The sequence below is a fragment of the Exophiala dermatitidis genome, assembly GCF_000230625.1.
Source record: "Exophiala dermatitidis NIH/UT8656 unplaced genomic scaffold supercont1.5, whole genome shotgun sequence".
NCBI classification, from domain to species: domain Eukaryota; kingdom Fungi; phylum Ascomycota; class Eurotiomycetes; order Chaetothyriales; family Herpotrichiellaceae; genus Exophiala; species Exophiala dermatitidis.
The window spans coordinates 2185266-2193795 of NW_008751650.1; positions in this window are offsets into that span (position 1 = coordinate 2185266).

Consider the following 8530-nt stretch of genomic DNA (forward strand, 5'->3'; position numbering starts at 1 on the left):
TATATAACTATTCTAGTCTCGAGGTAAAGTTAGTATTAAGGTTTAATAAATCGAATTCTTATTAATCGCCTATTAACTAAAGTTCGAGTCCGTAGACGAGCTTATATAGACTTATTCTAGTTACTATATAGAATCTAATACGAGTTACGAATAATACTAATAGAAGATACTTATCTTATAAAAGAATTTATTATCTAATAAGTTACTTTATTAAGATCTCGCCTAATATTCTATTAAATCTTTCTATTTTCTTATTAGTCTAAAGATAGTAAAGAGTCGTTATACGATACTTTATCTTAACGCGATTAAGATAATATTCGATAATCTTCGAGATTAGATTAGTACTATTATTTAATAATAATTCTTAAAATACTCTATACTAGTAGTAGATTTCGAATAGAAAGTCGACAACTACTTTATTTATAGCGTTCTTTATAGTCTTTACTATCGACTAGTCTATAGAGAAGTTAATAGTCGTTAGAATCTATCGATTTCTATAGAGTATAGTTAATAGCGAGCTAACGAAGTTAATTATCTACTTCTTAAAGAGTTAGGAGATCTATCTAATCTACGAATATAGTTCTTTCTAGTTCTTCTTCTATTTCTAGACTAACTAGTATTAGTTATAAGTTCGAGTATATATAAGAATATTCTTCGTTATAGATAGCTACTATTTACGTACCTTAACGATATTTTCTATAATAGCTACGCTATAATATCTATAGTACTTATAATAGTACTTAATAAAGTCTTAATAAAACGATATAGGAATAAAGAAGACGAAGTAATTACTAATCTTTCGGAATAGACGGCCTTCTTCTACGAAGTATTAATCTAGATCCTTAATATATACTAGCTACTCTTTCTAGACCGAGCTTAAGTCGGATTTATTCTTCGTTATTAATCGAGCTATAATAGTATCTTTCTATTCTATATTATTATCTAAATATACTATTTATTAAATATTTAAAAATACTTCTACACCGCTAAAGATCTATACTTTATTAGTAAAGCTCTTTCTTAGGAAATTAAGATATCTAGAGATAGTATCGAAGATAATAGCTTCGGAGCCTTTACGATATCGAATATCTAAATCGAACTCGAAAAACTTATTAATCTATCGCGCGAGGCGCTTCGAAGGCGTTCGAGTAGTATTTAGGTACTTTAGGCTCTTATAATTAGTTACGATAACTATCTTATATTCGTTCTAGAGATATATAATCTAGATTTAAAGAGCGTATTTAATAGCGAAAAGCTTCTTTTTATATATTAAGTAGTTTAGCTCGGCTCTATTAAGTTTCCGCCCGTTATAGACGACTAGATACTACTTTCTATTAGATTCTTCTTATAGAAGAATATAATCTAAAGTCTACTCGAAGTAGTCTATCTTTATATAAAAAGACTTCGATTTATCGACTTATTATAAAACTAGTTTAGTAGCGAGAGCCTTCTTAAGTACTTAGAAGGCGTACTCGTATCTTACGTTCTATTAAATAGATTAGAACTTCTTCTTTTAAAGCTTAATATCTATCTTAATTAATAAATCGAATAGAGATATAGTAATCTTTATAAAGTTTTTAATAAATCTTTAATAGTAGGAAGCTAAATCTAAAAACTAACGTACTTTATATACGTTTCGAGACTAAGACTATTCGAGAATAGCTTATACCTTTATAGGTATAGATCGATACTCTCTATTATCTACTATATACTTATAGAATTTAAGCTATTAGATACTAACGATATACTTTAACGACTTTATATATAGTTTATAGTTATATAGTACCTTAAATATCTATTCGAGATAACGTTCGTATTCTTCTTTAATCTACGAGTAGATAACGATATTATTTAAGTAGACGATTACGAACTTACTAATAAATTCTCGTAGAGTATTATTTATAATTCTCTAAAATATTAAAGGAATATTAGTAAGTCTAAATAATATAGCTAAGAACTTATACTTATCGAACCGTATATTAAAGGCGATCTTTTTAATAGATATCTTTTCTATCTAGACCTAGTAGTATTCTTAGATAAGATTAGCCTTCGAGAGCTATTAAGCGACTTCGATAATATTAAGATAATTTTAAATTTAGAGTAAAGAGTAGATATCCTTAACGATAATATTATTAAGAAGACGGTAGTCGATATATATTCGCTATTTATCTCTAGATTTAGGTATAAAGAGTATAGAGAAACTCTATAGACTTCCTAAGAGCCGAATTAGGCTCTATTCTAATAAAGTACGAATTTATCGATCTTATTTATCTCGATATTCTTTCGATAAAGAGTAGTAGAGTAAGTTAATAAACTTAGTATCGTCTATATTAATTTTATACTTAATATTCCGCTTCGTTAGAAACTTAATAAATAGTTCTTCTCGAAATACTATTTTAAATCTTTCGAGAATACGCCTAAAACGCCTATTCTTAGTTCTAGATATTAAAGAGATTACTTTATCGCTAGAACTCTATTCTCGTATAAGATATAAGATAGAAGTCTAGTCGGATATAGATAGTTTAGAAACTATCTTCTAAGTCTTTCGAAAGCTAAGTAGATTTAATTCGGCCTCTTCGATATCTTTATAGTTAATAGTTTAAAAGAGTCGAAGAGATATCGAAGTTAATTTTCTAGTCCTATTACGTACCGTTATATATAAGTAACTAAAATCCTAGAAAACGCTATACTTCTTTAGCTAGTTAAGTCTAAGAATAATATTATACGCGTTCTAATCTAAAATACGAAGTATTATTCGAGCTCGAAAGTTACTAATAATTAAACTCGTTATAAGAGCTTAATTAAAGAGAGTTATCTCGCTATTAATAAGACGTACTCGAAGAGATAATCTCTAGATAATTTTATAGTTCTTATCTAGTTACTTAGCGACTCTTCTTAAGATATAGAAGACGTTAAAGTCTATATTAAGAAAAACCGTAATAAGATAAGAGTTACTATACTATTCTAACGATCTACTAGTAATATTATATCCCTAGATATAGTCTAAGTTATAATTAAAGACTTTAGTCGTATTAATAGCGACGTCTATTAGATTATCGAAAGAGAGATTAAAGTCTAATAGACTTATATCGATAGTCTTCGAAGAGTTTATAACTTCTTTATTATCGCTAGATACTCTACTATCTAGCGACTCTTCTCTTTTTCTCGATAGCCTCGTCTTATAGACTTCTTTAGATTAGAGTAATCTTTCTTTTAATAGTCGACTTCTTTATAATCGAAGTAGAGACTATCGTCTTAATACTTTTAACGAAAGCTACTTAAGAATCTACGTTCGTTTTTACGACTATATAAGATTTTAGTCTTAGTAGATAAAAAGAATTCTAGTTAAAGATTATTAAGAGCTATCTTAATATTACTATTAGCGTTCTTACGATCTAGTTAGGTAGTCTAAGAAGATTAAGAAGATTTTCTCGATAAGAATCTTCTCGAGCGATCTTAAAGAGAGGCTATTCTATATATATTAGCTTATATCTCTCTTTCGCTTTTATTTATAAAAAGAGCGTAATCTCTATACTTTTAGAAAAGTATAGTATCTAGAAGAAGTTCTATTTAATTCCGAATAGTCGTTCTAAACTCTCGTTTAAAAACGAGTAGGTATTCGATATCGCTAGAGCGAGAGTCGAAATATAGCTAAAGAGTTTCGATCTTCTATCGAAACTCTTATACTATTTCTATTTACTTAAGAAAGTCGAACTCGTCTCGACGTTATTTCTATATCCTAATATTACCGAACGCTATCTAGAATACTTTCTTTTATATCTTCTAATTAATTAGAAGTAGATCGATTCCGAGACTATATTTTATATCTTAGTATATAAGATTCTACTATACTAAGATATTATTTTTAAAATAGAAAGTTACTAAAGCGATACGTTCGCGGCTCGTTAGAGAACGTTTATTAACGACTTTCTTTACGTCTAACTATCTTTTAATATAGATTAGCTAGACTCGTATCGCGTCGTTATTTCGATAACTCTTATATCTTAGGGGCTTTTCGAGCTTTATCTCGCTAATATCTTAGAATAAGTTTAACGATAGATACTACTATCTAGATAAGAGTCTAGATACGTTCGTCTAGTTTATAGATAAAAGAATAATTCTTAATAGGCCGTCTATATAGTAGATATCGAAGTAAAGATTTCGAGAGTTCTATAGTATTATAGATAGTTAGCGAGAGCCGCTATAGTCCTTTCTAGATTTCTAAGGCGATTCTCTTCTAGAAGTCTATATATTCTCTATAGATTAGCTCCTTCTATAGAAATATCGATTTCTAATACTACTATTACTAGAATTAAGAGAATATTTATACGATATTTAGTATAAAAGAGCTTTCGAATATAGTTTACGAAATATAAGTAAGAAACGAGTAGAAGATAATATACGATAGAAGAAAGTTAAGTAACCTTAAGAAGAATTAGGCTGCGCAGTGGCGCGGGTCAACCCGACCCTACCCGCGTTAGGGCTACCCTAAGGGTTAGGCCGGGTAGGCACTCTATAACCTAACGGGTGCCGCGGGCGAGTTCCTAAAATTTAAGCCCTACTTATAGTATCTATTTAGGTCGGGTAGCCCGTTCGGGTAGATAGTTTAATAGAAAAATACCGATAATATTATAACTTAATATATATAGAAAAGTAATAGCTTATACGCTAACTAGAAAACGTACTAGTATAAGAGGAATCTATTCTATAGATAGGATTAATATAGTAATTATTATTATACTCTAGTTACTATCTTCTCGAAATAGTACGAAAATATAAATATAAGCTATTATAGGGAAATACGATTAAAGATATAATCGTAAGAGTACTATTTAGTACTTATTAATCTTATAGGGTACTCCTAAATACTTTATAAATACTATAGATAGATAATTAAGAAGCGTATAATAGCTTAATCTTCTATTTATATAGAGGTAGGTAGCTACTTAGCCTTAGGCTCTTATAATTCTACATACGTTATATAATTAGATAAGAATAGATAAGTTATATATCCGTACTTTCGGTATATCTAGATTCTAGAAGATATCGAGTCGATATAGTATAATTATAGATCTTCTCGGTAGTTATACTTCTCTTAGAATAGCGTATACTATACTTATACTTAGACTTTTTATCGTAATTATCCGCGATATAATAGTTATTATAGTAATCTATTCTTCGAAGACTCGAAGAGATACGAGAGATTTAAAAGTACGTAAAGATCGATTAAGAAACGAATAAAGACGAGACTTTAATTAAGAATAACTAAAGAGAGACTAAGAAGAGTAATAATAAATAGTATATTCTATCGGCTTCGCGATCTATTAGATATATACTTATAATAAATACTATCGTCTTAGTATAGAGTATATAAAGTCTATCTTAAATATAAAATCTAAGCTTATAATATTACCCTTCTATCTTCTCTTAGTTCTCTTTAGACTACTAGAACGCTTAGCTATAAGTATAGTATACTATAGAGATCGATAGAGTTTAAAGATCGGCTAAGTATAGTAGTATAGAAGATAAAAGAGATAAATAGCTAGAATAAAGAGCGTAATAGTATATTCTAAGAATAGTAATAGAGTACGACTCGCGTAATATATATAGAAATAAAGGCGAACTTAGATATAGAAATAGTCGAGATTCGAGAACGTCGATATTTAGTATATCTAGAGCGCTTCGCGTAAAAGTAAGTCCGCTCGCCTTTATATAGTTAAGTCGAAGAAGAAGACTACTCTTTAGATTATAAACTAAAGAGATTAGTTAATAAACGTAAATAGATCTCTCGCCTTATAGATATTACTATATAATTAAGTATTAAGTAAATCCGCTTTAGTACTAACGATAGTAGAGAACTATTAACCGCTATTATAAGGATTAGCGAGCTAGAAGATATTATCGAGAATATACTATAGTAACTAGTCGTATCTCGATTCTCGATAGAAGAGAATAAAGTTTCTAATTAGGATCGACTAAACTTAAATTAAAGTCGACTTCTAGCTAAAGTACTAGAAAGCTAAGTAGACGATAGCTCGCGAGACGCGAGCGTAATATATTAATAATAGTATTACTAAGATTACTACTAATTTTAGAAGGTTCTCGAAGTAGAGAATATACTAGTATCGTTAAAACTATTCTAGAGAATAGCGTAAGAGGTAAATTACTAGAAACTAGATAATAGTACTAATATAGATTACTATAAATAGTCTAGACTAAATTCTCTACTAAATCTCCTTAGATATATTTTCTTATAATAGAGGTAGTTAATTATAAGATCTTATAGTCTATAACTTATTTTAGATAGACGGGATATAGTACGGATTAGCTTAAGGAATAATTCCTCTTTACTAGTAGTAGATAAATTAATCTTACTTATAGTCTATATACGTCTTCTATACTCTCTCTAACGTCCTCGTAAACTAACTTAATTCTAGTAATTAAAATTAAACTACTAAACCTCTACTATAGATACTTTAGCTTCGGGGAAGATAAGTATACGCTACTTATAGTATATAATATTCTATATCTATATAAGTAACTTAGGCTAGACTCCTTAGGCGTATCGAACCTATTAGCTATAGCGAATAGTATATCTCCGATTATAGCCCCTTTCTTTATAATTATCTTTATACTATATAACGGTTTACTTAACTATCTAGAAAAATCCCTAATAAAGAAGTAGTCTACTATACTAACTAGAATACTAACTAACTAGATTCTAACTAGAGTAGAAATATAGCTACTAGTAATTGGTCGTATAGTAGGGGTTAAGGCGACGGATAAGTTATATATCTTTACTCTAGATAGTAATATACTTCGCGTAGATAGTATATAGATTAGTATTTATATCTTACGTTAGTTATACTAATTAATAAAAGTCCTAATTCGTACTAATCTTTAAATAATAATACTAAGAAAGCCTTAGTAGATATCTAAAGAGCCTTTATTATAGTTACTTTAATACGAGTAATATTATTAGAGAAGTTCTCTATAATCTTTCTTACTAGATAGATAAAGAGAGCTACTAAGATAATAGAATTAGTAGTACGTTAGTAATATATAATTTTACGTAGTAAAAACGCTACTATCTTATTAGCTCTATTATAGTAATTAATATAAGGAAATATATAAATCGCTTCTATCTATTATATATCTACTTTAGAATCTCTAGATAATCTTATATTACTCGCTCGACTAGAGATTAGGTTTCTTATTATAACTTTCTCTTCGATAGATAATATATAAGAAGCGAGAGTAAATATACCTTCGTCGTCCGATTTACTCTTCGGCCGTAAAGTTATAATAAGTTTCTTTCTACGAGCTTTATAAAGTTAGTATTAGCGTCTCTTAAGTAGTACGCGATTTATACTATAGTCGTATCTATCGATTTTCCGACCGCCTTAGATTTCGGGATTATAGATAAAGTTTTTCCGCTTTTCGGGATTATAAATAGAGTCTTTCCGCTTCTCTTATCGATTCTCGAACTAAATAGAGTCTTTAAGCTAGTTATCTTATCGCCCTTCGAGTTAGATTATAAAGACCGTAGAGTCTTCGAGCTAATTATCTAGCGCGGTCTTAGATTATATATAGACGATATAGAACTAGATAGTAGTTTCTTTATATTAGTAAGCGAAGTTACTCTATATACTATATTTATCTCTATATTTACTCTCTACTAGTATTTCTTCGAGATTCTATACGCTATATATTACTCTAACTAGAAGGTATTAACTCTTTATACTAAACTTCGTAGAACTAACTTTTCTAAATTAGCTCTCTACTTCTTCTCGTCTATTAATATATAGTCTAGATCTTATTATATAATATTAATAAGCGGTATATATAGCGTTAGTACTATATTAGTTACGCTAAGAATCTATTATTTAATAACTATTCGAAATCCGTATATATTAGTGGCTATTATTAGTTAGTATACGGTAAATATTATATAGAATCGTAGAGTAGTTACTTACTATTATTAGAGTAATTAGATATTATCTATATCTATAGAAACGCCGATTTCGAAGGCGCGATATATCGTTACTCTTTAACTATAGGACTATTAGAAAGATTACTATAAAAGAAGAGAGTAAGCCTTATTTAAGATTAGCTAATAGAACTCTCTTATCCTCGACTATAGAATATCTTATATAGTACTACCGCCGATAGTAGCGGCTATAGAGATCGGGCTCGATATCGATTCTTAGAAAATTAAGACTAGTTTATCTATATCGAGAATAGATTAGAAGTCTAACTATTCCTACTCGGCTTATATTACTACGTAGAAGAATATATAGAATTTTCCGAGCGTATCGCGTAAGTCTTTTTCGTTACGTAACTATATCGCGAATTCTAGCATAAAAGTATTCCGGATTATATTAGCTAGTTGAGATAGAGTAGTCGAATTAGCTATATTACTAAGTATTACGTTACTAAGATATCGAGAGATTCTATTCTTATATTCGCTATTTATATATTTCTCTAAGAAATATTAGCTAATAGTACTATAATATACTTAAGTATATAA